This window comes from Acomys minous (assembly GCF_964271855.1).
Source record: "Acomys minous genome assembly, chromosome: 19".
In the NCBI taxonomy this organism is placed as follows: Eukaryota; Metazoa; Chordata; class Mammalia; order Rodentia; family Muridae; genus Acomys; species Acomys minous.
Genome location: NC_140499.1, coordinates 41,640,373 through 41,653,545, shown reverse-complemented (window position 1 = coordinate 41,653,545; position 13,173 = coordinate 41,640,373).

The following is a 13,173-nucleotide window of genomic DNA, read 5'->3' as shown; positions in this document are numbered from 1 at the left end:
CAGCATGTAAGAATACTGGCTGCTCTTCCAAAGGACCCAGGTTCAATTCTGAACACCACACAGCAACTCACAACTGTTTGTAACTCCAGCTCCAGGGCACACAGACATATATGCAGGAAAACCACCAATGTACATAATCATTTTTAAAAACAAAGGTAAGAGAGAGTCTTTTTGTTTTGGTGTGGTTTTTTGAGACAGGGTTTTCCTGTGAATCCCTGGCTGTCCAGGACTTATTTTGTAGACCAGACTGGCCTCAGAATCACAGCCTCTGCCTCAACCTCCCCAGCTGCTGGGATTACAGGCGTGCACCACTGTGCCTGGATAAAATAGTTTCTCTTCCCCCCCCCCCCCCAGAGCTGAGTAGCAAAGCCAGCATTCACCATTGAGCTAACTCCCCAACCACAAAGAGAGATTCTTAGTGTAATGCTTAAGGGGAATTACTCAATTCAGGGTATAGCAATTGGAATGAAAGGAGCATTCTAGAGAAAAAACACAGAAGGATGAAAAGAACATGTGCTATACTTGAGAATGTAGTGATGACTAATTGTATACTCAATCCCTAAATGGTAGTTCAAGTCTCCAAAATTTAAGAACTAGAGCAATACTGTACTCTTTACAGCCTCAAAAAATGACTGTTCACTGCAGCTTCCAGGCCCTCTTCAGACAGTCTTCTTGGACACAAGGAAAGCTTGCTGGGGAGTGCTGAGTGTAAGGGGACCCATGAGCTCACAACCTCCATAGACGAGAGCATCATAAGGATGCAGGGCAGCATCCAGGCAACATCCACAATGGGCTCCTGCAGTCATAATGCGGCTCTGACTCCTCCAACAAGCCCCATGTGAAGTCCTGGGCCAGGACTGGCTGTGTCCAGAGCCCCCATCCATTTCTGGAACCAACCCTAAAATGTAGATGTGTCAAACCCTGTTAACAGAAGTGAACACCAGTTCCTGGACAGAGGTCATCAGACTTGTAAGGGGCAGAGGCATATTTGAAACTAGGACTCTGTGACAGGAGGATGTTGGTTGCCACCATGAGGGAAAGGAGACGAACCGTGAAAACCTTGGGTGTGGGGAGACTGGCTTTGCATCTTTCTGGTATGACTATAAGCCAATCAGCCCTGACTCTTTTTGATGGTGGTTTAATCAGCCAGAGCCTCCAGTAAGTGTCCAATTACAGAGTCCAATAATTTATTTTATTCCTCCTAGCCTACCCACGTCCCTTTCCCCATCATTGCTATCAGATTAGCAGTCGGGGAGGCATAGGGTTGAAGAATGGAGATCCCAGGGCCACAAGTGGCCAGGCCATATGGAGAACTGTCCTTTTCCATAAGGAGCATAATAGACTCCTCCCCTTCTTCCATGTGTCCTTCAGGAGCCTAGAGGATGCTTTGTTCTGGCAGGGCATGTGGGTGTCCTCTGTTCACTTCAGGCTTCATCTGTCGGGCGTGGCACTAATTACTAGGTGAGAATAGCCAATTGCAAGAAAACTGGATGGGCTCCTGAATTCCTCCATTCCCTTGGATATAGCATTCAATATGGCAAGTGGAGACCATGTGTTATGCACACCACCGGGCAGGGAGGGGTACGGAAGATGAGGAGGACCCTCTCCTGACTCCCAAGAGGCATAAAATGAATATGCTTACTCCAAGACACTGTGGTCAGCAGCGTGTCATGCTACCTCTGTGCCTCGGTGCTCTTTATAGTAATAAAATGGAAAAAGTACCCATAAGCTACGTAGGGTGATATAGGGACGAACTCGTGCTTAACGCACTATGTGGTACTGAATGACGTGTGTCTCATGCGCCCTCTTTATGCCCACCATCAGTTGGACAGCACCACTGCCAGATCCTTCTCTTCCAGACTCTGTGATGAGGCACAACATAGAGGATAAGAGGGTGAACATACTATGATTTCCACCTTATGAGACCTCAATCCAAGTCTCTTGGCATTCAATCCTCTGGAACTCCTCCACCCCCTACCCTCCACCCCCCACCCCCCCCACCCCCACCCCACCCCCCCGTGTCTCTCTCTCCAGGGTGAAAGGGGCTGTGAGACAGGCAGATGAGTCTTTTCAGACGATCTATTACCGTACTTGGAGCAAATGATCAATGGTTCTAATTTAGCTCACGGGCTGAGCAGGGGCAGTGGCGCGGCGTGGATGTGGAATGCCCTCGTGGGTTCATGTGTTTCAGCATTTGGTTCCCAGATGGTAGCACCACTCGGAGAGGTTACTGAGCCCTTAGAAGGGGAAGCTTAGCTGGAAGAAGTTTGTTACCGTGGGACGACGGCCTTACGAGCGATCGCCTGGCCTCGTGCCAGCCTGAACCTTTTCTGTGTTCTGCTGAGAAGTGAGCGGATCGCCATTGTCCCCACCAGGAAGCCATTAGCCCAAATAGAACCCCCCCCCCATAAGTTATTCCTGGTCCTTATTTTGCCACAGTGACGAGAAAGGAAAAAAAAAAAAGCTAATCCAGTGGGCGGCAGCTAATATCAAACTAGCTAGAGGAAGTTTGGAGGCACTCCACCCCGAGTGCGGCCACCGTGACAGTGTGAAGCCATAGGACTTAGGCCATAAAACACACATCTCACAAGTGATAGAAGAGTCTTTGTCAAAGACGCATCATGCAGTGTCAGACTTTCGTGTCCCCTGCCCTTCCATCTCTAGCACATATGGACACAGGTCATCTTCTGTTTCAAAGGATGCTACCTCAGTCCACAACTCACTCTACAATTGCTTGGTCTTGTACTTCCCAGTCTTCACAATAGTCAGAAATAAACTTTTATTTGCAATAAATTATCAATCTGAGGCATTCGATTAGAAAAGCCACAGAAGATGGCGACAACCATCATAGCCGTTCCCAAGTTACTGGCTAGTTTTCCCTTAGAAAACAAGGTTCAGTTCAATAGAGAGTTTCTAGGTCCAAGGATAGGTTAGCCGGTGATTGCCTAAGGCCCCTGTCCACAATCCATCCTTGCTTCTGTTTAAAACAACCAAAGAAGAACCCTGAGATACTGTGTGGGAGGACCACTAGACAGGGATGGAAAGAATATCCCAAGCCCCACAGATCCTGTAGAAACCTCTCTATTAGTCAGTCACTTCCAAGCTCTCATGTCTTCATTTGTACAGTGATGGGCTCTGTAACCCCCTTACAGACTTAGAAAAGGTTAGTGGCAAAATAGTGTTGATTTTTTTAAATTCACCTAAATTTTTCCTTCATTGATGAATCTAAGAAAATGGACACTTGGGAAAATAAACCACTAATGTAAGACAATGGCTTCCCATGATGCCAGAAGTTGTCTCTCACCGTATCTGAGCTAATCCACATAAGTTTCATGATGACCAAATGGTAAATCCTTGAGGGGAAGCAGTGCGGTCCGATGCCTTTTCTCTGTCCGTGACATCTAGAGAGCAGAAAAAGAAAAGAAGCCCAAAGCCTCTTCAGGCATTTGTTTTCAAAGGTAATTATCATCAACATTATCAAAGAAAAAAACATTGATTTAGTTCTTTTCTTACTGGACCTGTGTGACTCCTGCAGAGGACAGTGCTGTGTGTTTTTCTTAGAGACAGAATAGAGGATTTTGTGTGCCCCCCCCCCAACCTTCACTGGCTTACTTGAAGCAACAAGAGCAGGACTCAAGCTCAGAGTTCAGAGAAGTGAGAAGTGATTGCAGACAGTCGTCCCGAGACATCACACGTGTGCAGAGAGGTGGAAATGCAGGTTCGGGGCAGCCATGTTTGCGGTTCCTTCCCCAGCATGATTCACCTAGACATTTCCAAGGACTGGCAAGCTGCCACCCAACACCTAGGCAGAAAACACAACCCATTCAGTATAGTACTGGGCAGCCAGCCAGGCCCACCCACAAGCAGAGAATTCATTCCTGCCTTCTCTTGGGGGTGATTGGGACTTACCCTCTGTAAAACAGCTATGGCCCACACAGTGTCACCGAGGGGTCTGGTGTCTCTCCTTACTGCACAGAAGCAGTTACCAGGATGACTGTGCTGCAGTTCTCCTCGCCACACTTTGTCACAGCCCCTTAGCCTCGCCTCCTGGCCTGTGCTGTATTAGAAGCTGGCTCTAAGACCCTGAGCCACCAACAAGCCTGGGGTGACAGTCCCTTCCCAGATTCCTGGTTGGCCAGATTCTCAGAGTGTCTTGCTCATGCTTATGGCCTGTGAACAGACAGGTGTCTTTCCTTGTCAGACAGGAAGAGTAGCAAGTCCAAGAACTGGGGCCCTCTGCAGGACTCTGAGCTCTAGATTACAGCCTTTGTTGGGGGTGCTGACTTGATCCTCAAACGAAACCTGTTTTTAGCATCAGATTGTGGGATGGAGAATAGGAGAATTCTATCTTTTTCCTCATCCGCTCAAGGGTGTTTGCACATAACTAGAAGCCATCACAGACTCACGGGGATATACTCTAGAAGGAAAAACACCAGTGCGTGGTGTGGGTTTGTGTGCACCTGCACGCACCCGCATGCCCTTTGAACAATACCTGTGTTTTGCACAAACCTGATACTGGGTTTAAGTCCAGAAATGAGCCTGGTGAGATGACTCAGTGAATTAAAAACCCTTGCTGCCAAGCTTGAGGACTTAAGTTCCATTCCCAGGACCCACATGGCCATGGAGAGAATTGTAAGTTGTCTTCTGATGTCCATATGCCATGCCATGGCGTGTGTTTGCCCAGACATGTGCATACAATATATTAAATTAATTAAGTCTTTTTTTAAAAAAAATTAAAGGTCAACAAGGCTTCTTTCCTGGTGAGCTTCCATGTGGTCCTCAGAGAGGAGTCTGAGAAGAGCAGACACTGCCCAGTCCATGTCCCCCAGAGGAAGCCAGAGAGTGATCACTATTGTTTTTACCTTCAGGGTCTTAATCGGATGCTCCGGTATCTCTTTCATTGGCTGTCCCCTTGTCATCCTTTATTGAAGCTGCCATTGCTTTAGATAATTGCATTCCCTCTCCCCGGGCTCCCCCTTCACAAACCTTCTTGGAAGGCTGAGCTCATGCCTCATGCTTCTCTGATACAAAGTGACTCTCTGAAATTCATCAATACCTGACATGGGGCTGCCCCTGTCCCCATTAGGCACCGCATCATTGACTGGTTGGTTAATTTCAGAATTGGGAGTAGGGTCATATGAATTGTTACAAGATCTCTTTTGACATCAGGCTTGTTGAGCTGCCCGGTTTATCCAGGACTCGGAAGCAATCTTCAGCGTTAAGTGCAGAGCTCCTTGAGAACTCCTAGCTTGCTAACAGTAGCTGGGGAAGGACCAGGGACATCCAAGTTGCCCCTGGCAACCAGCATCCCCACGTTCTCCCCCACAGGGCCCTGCTGTGCCAGGGCTTTCCCTGGTGTCCCTGGGTACCTGTTTCCTCCCAAGAGGAGTGCCCCTGGTGTGTGTGTGTGTGTGTGTGTGTGTGTGTGTGTGTGTGTGTGTGTGTGTGTGTCAGTCTCTCCTGCTCCTTTTCCTCTCTGCCTAGTTGAGATGTTTCTGTTGTTGTGCTAAAGACTCTGACCAGAAGTGACTTGGGAAGGAAAGAGTTTATTCCATCTTACAGCTTGGAATCCAGTCAAGAAAATAACACCACACAGGCTTGCTCAAAGCTCTTCTGATGAGGGGCATTTTCTCAATTGAGCTTCCCTCTTCTGAAATGACTCAAGCCGTGTCAGGTTGACACGGCACTAGCTGGCATACAGTCCTAAGGGCAAAGCCACAGAACGGTGGCACGTCCCAGTCAGCACAGTATGCACTATAGCAAAGGCCCCTTGCTCACCATGGGTAGTAGCCATAATAGCTCTTCCATGTTCCTCGGCTGTTTTACATCACAAGACAGCAGTCAGAAGCTCAGTCCTCCTGCGCTGGCACCACCCTCCAGCAAGAGGCTTCCATTCCACAGGATGTCCCCCAGCTGCTAACGGAGGCTTTCCCAGGAGCAGCACTTCCGGCCTCCACCTTTCCACCCTTCCTGGCCAAAATGCACAGGTTGAAAAGAGCCTTGGGGGAAAGAGCCTGCTTTTTACAGGGACCCACAAAGAGTGAGTTGGTCCTGCTCTCCATTTTCCTCCTAAAGCAGTACCTCTAAATGAATGTGTGCCGCTTACTGAGATGGAAAATACAGTGCCTGTATTGTGGTATTCACAGATTGACCTAGACAACAGGCTATTAGTGGGACAAAAACCTGTCTATAATCCAGTTTTGTTTGTAAGACCAGGATTCCCAGTGACTGAGCCAAGCCCCGGCTTTCTGTGTATGATTTGAGGACTGTGTGGCAGTGTCAGAATGTGGGGACAGACATGCCTTCACTGAAAACAGCAGAGGAACAAGAGTCCACCCTGCTGTCTGCATCCAGAAATCTGAGTTTGATTGCTTGTCATTTCTCAAGCCTAACAAGCTTCTAGGCAAGCAAGGTTTTCTGTGTGTTTATTTTGTTTTTGTGTCCATAAGGTGATGATAACTATGCTGTGGCTATTGAGAGGGACCTCATAAGTGGTAGATAGAAGTTAGTTCTGTGGTACATTTACACTATGGAATACTACCTAGCTATTAAAAACAAGGAATTCCCGAAATTTGTGGACAAATGGATTGAGCTAGAAATGATCATAATGAGTGAGTTAACCCAGAAGCAGAAAGACTCAAATGGTATATACTCACTTATATCTGCATACTAGCCCAAGGGGCATGTCCCATGAAAGTCTTCCCTTATCAGGAAACTGGGACAGAGGGGAGGACATCCTATTGGGACTCTAGATGAAAGAAACATGGGAGAATAGCAAAGTAGAAGGATCCAGAGGGTCCTAGAAACCTACAAGAAGAACATTATGATAGGCAGATTTGGACCCAGGGGTCCTGCTCAAACTATGGCACCAGCCAAGGACAATACAGGCCGTAAACTTCAAACCCCTACCCAAATCTAGCCAATGGACAGGACAGTCTCCATAGTTGAGTGGAGAGTGGGGTATGGCTTTCACACGTACTCTGGTACCTCATATTTGACCATGTCCCCTGGAGGGGGAGACCTGGTGGCACTCAAAGGAAGGATAGCAGGCTACCAAGAAGAGACCTGATACCCTAAGAGCATATAAAGGGGGAGGAAATCCCCCTCAGGCACAGTCATAGGGGCAGGGAGTAAGGGGGAAATGGGAGGGAGGGAAGAATGGGAGGATACAAGGGATGGGATAACCATTGAGATGTAACAAGAATAAATTGATTTTTTTAAAAAGGTAAAAAATAAGAATAAATAAATAAATAAATAAGTAAATAAATAAATGAAATAAATCCTCCTGGGCTTACAAAAAAAAAAAGTTAGTTCTGAAGGACTAACAACTCAAGAGGTTGTACAACTCTGAGGGTTACTTTGCCTGTCTCCCAAGGCCAGAATCTTTCCTCCTTTGGTACCTCAAGGTCTCTGTATACATTCCTAGGGCCGCTCATATAACTGAGCAAATAGACTTCTCTCACCTCAAGCCTTCCACCGTCTATGCCAGAGTCCAGTGCACTGGAGACCAGAGCCACCTCCTCCCCACACACCAGACATAAATACACAAGTTCACTGCCAGACTCAGCAAATAAAAACTCTGCATACTTCGTTCCATTTGAATTTGAGATGGACGACAAATAACCACATTGGAAAAATAGAATAAAAACTACTCATAGTTCATCTGAAATCCGGTTAGCTTGACAGTCTCTATTTTGTCTCTCAAACCACCCTAGGTCTTCGTTTTACCTGAATCCAAGGCCTGGTTCAAACCCGATGGTGGCTGCTCGTCCTTCTGGTCAGCAGACCCCACCTCGAGGCCGCTCTATCCTCTTCCCTCAGCCAGCATCTCCAAACCACACAAACGAAGACCAGATGCCAGTTGAGGAGGCATCATCAGCTCTAGTGGAGTGGTAAACGTCCCTCTGACCTGAGCAAGCATGGGTAACCTCAGCCTCAGGGAGGTCCTTTAATGGAGGGGGGAGGGGAGGAGTCTCACAGGAGTTAATTCTCCTCCTCCCAGAATCATACCTCAGTCAAAGATGTCCTGGAGCTGAGAGGATCAATGCCCCTGCTCTTTCCCTCTCTGAGGTGGAAAGCCTAGCGTTTTGCAGATTGGGGTGGGGGGAGGACACTCCTGGGAGAAGGGCTCAGCTTCAGCATCTGCCTACCTACCAGTGGTGATGGCTGATCCTGACTGACAACAGGACAGGATTTGGAATCACTATGGAAACAGACCTCCTGCTGTGTCGCATGGGAGTAGGGCGTGGGAGGGTGATTTTCTAGACTAGGCTAATTGAGAGGGAAAGACTCACCCTAAATGTGGGCGTGGCACCACTCCATGGATTGAGTCCCTTGGACTGGATAGAAACGGGGAAATGAAGCTGAACACTGGCCTTTCAACTGTCTTCGCTTCCTGAGGAGGGGAGGGAGTCATTGTGACCAGCTGCCTCAGGCTCCCTCCGCAATGACTTCCCCATACCTTCCAACTGGGAGGCAAAAACCCCTGTCCTTCCTTAATTTCCTTTATCAGATATTTCATCACAACAGTAAGACAAGTGATTAACATGCCAACCCTCTGAGCCAGGAGTTCCGGTAGGAAAGAGGAGTGTTCTGTGTGTCCTGACACCCCTGCACAGGTTATCACTGCTCGTCTGTGAGAGCTGATCGTTCTGCCCCAGAGGAGCTTACTCTGGAGGAAACAAACTCCGCAGTCTCTGAGTTTCGAGTGCGTGCCATACAGTACTGGGTAGAGCAAAGGTGTAGGAGCAAGAGAGCTGTCGGCTTCGCGTTCCTACTTCCCTGTGAGATGCTGGGTGAGCTGAGCCTCAGTTTGTTCATTTGTGAAGTGGGATCCATCATGTCTAGAGCTGCTGAATAAATTACACAAAATAATACAAAATCAGGGCCCTGCTCCTGTGTACAGCATCTCACAATGGTTAACTCCATCCGTTGAATTTATTGAGGCAGTAAAACCTGGGTGATAACACATATTCCTGAATAAAGCAGTCTGTGTAACAGCAGCCCTCACGAGCCCGTTTCCTCGGGCCGCCTATAAACCGCAGGGCATGAGGGTAAGCCTCACTAATTGATTCAATAGGCCAGACCTGCTAAGCTCTGTCTCCTTATTTTGCCTTTCACTTGGCTTCCAAGAATGTTCTGCAAATATTGCCATGAGCGAGGCTATCCCGACATACTCCTGAGCAGATCACAGCAATAATTTGCTGTGGTGGAGGAGGGCTTTCAAGACTGCCTGTGTGACTGTGGTGAGCAGCTTGGCAGGGCAGGGGAGGCAACCGCGCTGGGGAAACTCAGACTCCAGGGGAGTGTGGTGCTGCCCAAGCCACCGTCGTTCCAAAAATGAGACTTTTCCTCCACTCCATCATTACACGGGTAAGCAGTCAGAGCACTTCCTGAACACAGACCACAGATCAAAAGTGATTTATAGAAACATCCACATGTGTGGATGGGTGGCAGGGGGAGAAAGGCAGCCTGGTCTTGGCCCCGGACCAGCAACAGCCTCCTCCAGCCACGACTCCAGCAAAATGACTGCTCTGTTCAGGCCACGGGGACAGAGGACAATTACAGTCTCCTGGGACAGAGAAATGGGAAGGTCTTTTGATTGAGTTCATAGAACGCTTGCACCACAGATTTTTAAAATCAGCTATGAGGCTGAGAGATAGCTCAGTGAAGAAAGCGCTTGCACACAAGCGCGGGGCCCACAGTTAGCATCCTGGGTACACTCATACATGCTAGGCAGGTGTGGTGGCCTCCTGTAATCCCAGGAGGCAGGAAAATAGACGGGATCACCAGGACAAGTTGAGCTGGCTAGAGCCTCCAGCATCAGGAAGGTCTGGGTTCACCAAGAGATTCTGCCTTAATCAAAGTCGAGAGTCATCAAGGAAGGCACACCTGACATCAATTTTGGTCCACATACTTGGACACATGTGCACATACATCTGTGTGATATATACATAAATGCTCCCTCCCTCCCTCTTCTCTCCTCCCCCCCTTTTTCTCTCCCTATATATTCTATAAAAATACTGATCCAGTGGGTCCAGATTGGACCTGGGCATCTATGCCTCTGACAGGCTTCCTCAACAATCATTCTCAAACTGGGCTGCATAATTGAGCCACTGGGGAGCCTGTGGAATACAGATGCCCCTCAGCTGACAATGGGGTCACAACTGATAAACCCACTGTAAGTTGAAAATGTTGTAAGTTTAAAATGTGTACACCACGCCTGGCTCTGACAGCCTAGCTCAGCAACACAGCCCATTATAGAGTGGCAGTTGTCCTCCCCTGTGTTGCCATGGCTCTTTGGCGGCTGTTTCTGCATGCTGTCACAGGACAGTATCATAACACATATTGCTAGCCCAGAAAAAGATTCAGTCCGGGCTCTGCTAACCACGTGTTGATTATCAAATCATCATAAAGTGAGGTCTCAAAGGTAAACCTTTTGCGGTAGGGGAGTATCTGGTTCCCAGGGTACATCCTACACCAATTAAATCAGCCATGGAGACAACACCCCTACAGTGGGGCTTTTGAGGAGTGTCAGTGATGTTGGTATGCAGTCAAGTTAAAAACCAATCCAAGACAGTTTGCGAAACTAGCCAAGTCTGAAAAACACAGGTTTAAAAGTAAATATTTGAAAATTGTTCAATTTCTCTTGGATTGGCATGGTCCAACTGGTATTGATAACCATGCTAATTTAGGATGTGGTACAGTTCCTGCACAGGAGCTCTGAAATCCAGTGGACCAGATCAGTCACCTGGGTTGTCCAGTTTTCTAATACAGTTGCCTAGAATTCAACTCTGACTCATTGACTTGTCTTTAGATTTTGTTTAAAGTTCAAATGTCGTTTTGGGGTCTAGAACCATGTCGGAAGCATGAGTGTTTCGGGGTGGGTACCAGAACCTTTCAAGGTGACCGAATGCATATAGATCAATGTTTTTGAGATTTTTTTATTAGGAGATGTTTAGTTGAAGGGTGGGGGTGGGGGGGGTTCAACTTAGTGTGGCCTGTTTGCCTAGCGATGGCAGCGACCTGGGTTCAGTCCACAGGTGGATGGGCTGGGTGGAGGTGTTGGCTGATGGATAACCAGAAATTAAAAAATATGCTCTGAGGTAAGTTTCCAATCTGACATTGGTCCCTGAATTATTGACCCTATCTATGGATGGCGTCAGACAACTCAGCCATTCAGGTGAACTTTCCGTGCCAAAAAAGGTATACAGACTCCCACCCCCATCCCGACTGGACTCCAGGTACCAAAAAAAGGTGTACTCCAAGCCCCTCTGCAGTTCCTGCAAATTAGCAGTTTTTGTAGAGCTCCCCCTGGTGTCCAGGGTGGGGATAATTTCTGATTAGAAAAAGATAGATGGGGCCAGGGGGCCCTTTGTGTAGCTCCTGCAATGGTGTGGGTAGGCCAAGCCAGAGTTTATCTCAGTCAGGGCTTCTCTAAGACAAGGCTTTTTTTTTTTCAGCAAGCCTCCAGAATTTTATTTCCAAGCATGCCAACGGCAGATTAAATGGCTACATGAATGGGAAAATTCAAGAGGCTTTGAAACAGATGGTTGGCTGTGCGGGCTCAGTGATTTGCCAAGCGCTGGATTGTGCTGCCATATGAATAAAAATCCCACCGTGGCTGGGTTGTGTTTTTTTTTTTTTTTTTTTATCTTCAGCCTATGGATGACAGCGGCTCCCCTGTCCCCCTGGCAGTGGGGCCTGGAGCACTTACTTGCTATTTATTTCCTTCCCATCAGGGCTCAGCTTCTTGCCTCTCTGGATTTTCCTGGTCCCTTTCTGTGAAAGGGAGTGTCATTCTAGACTAATTTCCTGATGGTGTAAATGATTTAGCAGGGACGATGAATATCAATAGAACTGCAGATGGCTTTAAGGCTCCTAATGAATGTGACAGCCAGCGATGCCAAAATTGTTTCCAACTTGCATTCAGGATGAAAACAGGCTTGAGTAGTGCCCGCTAAGGGTACTTCTTTAATTATGCATCATACATTTTTAAAGTCAGAGGGGTCTGCGAAATATACTAGTGCAGCTGTGCGTACGGCTGCGTGTGGAACGCACAAGAACAGGAGAGACCCAGGTTCGGATCCCGACTCTGCTATTCAATGGCTGTGTGACTTTAGACGGGCTGAATAGCTTGGGCAAAGCTTGGTTGTAAAATGCAGATGGTACTCATTGCCCCTGGACACTTTTGAAGACAACAAACAGAAGAAAATGTAGCCTTGCTACCACTCGCAGCTCAATAAGTAGCCATTACCTGTAGTAATATAGTGATGTAGTAGTTATTACACACTGCGTGCGAAGTGCTCCCAGCATGCTGGAGATCTGGAGGGTGAAAACATTGAATGAGTGCCATGAGGTCACTGGACATCTTTACCTGTTCTCCTCCATGCGGTCACATGGAATGGCTCTCTCTTGCTTTCCCCCTTTTCGGAGCTGGATAACTGGTGTGCTGTAGAGAGATGTCAGGCCTTATCTGTAGGAGGTGCCAGAGATCCGGTTTTTACCTAGACTTTGGCTACATCCAGGTGTCAAACAGGCTAAGTATACCACTGAGACCAAGGATGCCCTAACTTTCACGTCATTGTAATTGATGTAAGAAGCGGTGCCTCTACCGTGGCCTTCCTCCAAGACAGAGATCCTAAAGGGAGGGACCTGTTTCCAGAGCTGTTTGAAAACGTGATTCTCTGCTTTAACAAAAGGAAAACAACTGTTGGCTGGGACAAAGCGCTTGCCTGGCATCTGCAAGGCCCTGGGTTCAATCTGATGCCACAAAGATTTTTATGAACTAAAATAAAGTCACTACAATCACCGAGCTCTTCTGTAAGGCAGGCATGACTCAGGAACCTTGCAAGTGTCATTTACAGCTGGCACTGGCACTGTAGGATTGGTGTGAATCCAGTTTGAAGAAAAAAAAAAAAGAACCCCTCCCATACAGGCAACGTGGGCTCCAGGCCAGAGGACTACTGAGTGACAGATCTGGGGCTGACAGTGGGCATTATCTGATCCCAAGTTTGTTCCTTTAAGCACTGTGACAGAAATAGGGACGTACGCATATTAATTCCTGACTAGATCACCGGACTAGATCACCGGGAAAAGCTTGAGGGCTAGGAGATTCTAAGCCTGGATTATCTGACCAGTCACTCAAGTAGTCAAGACACTGCAAGTCGCAGA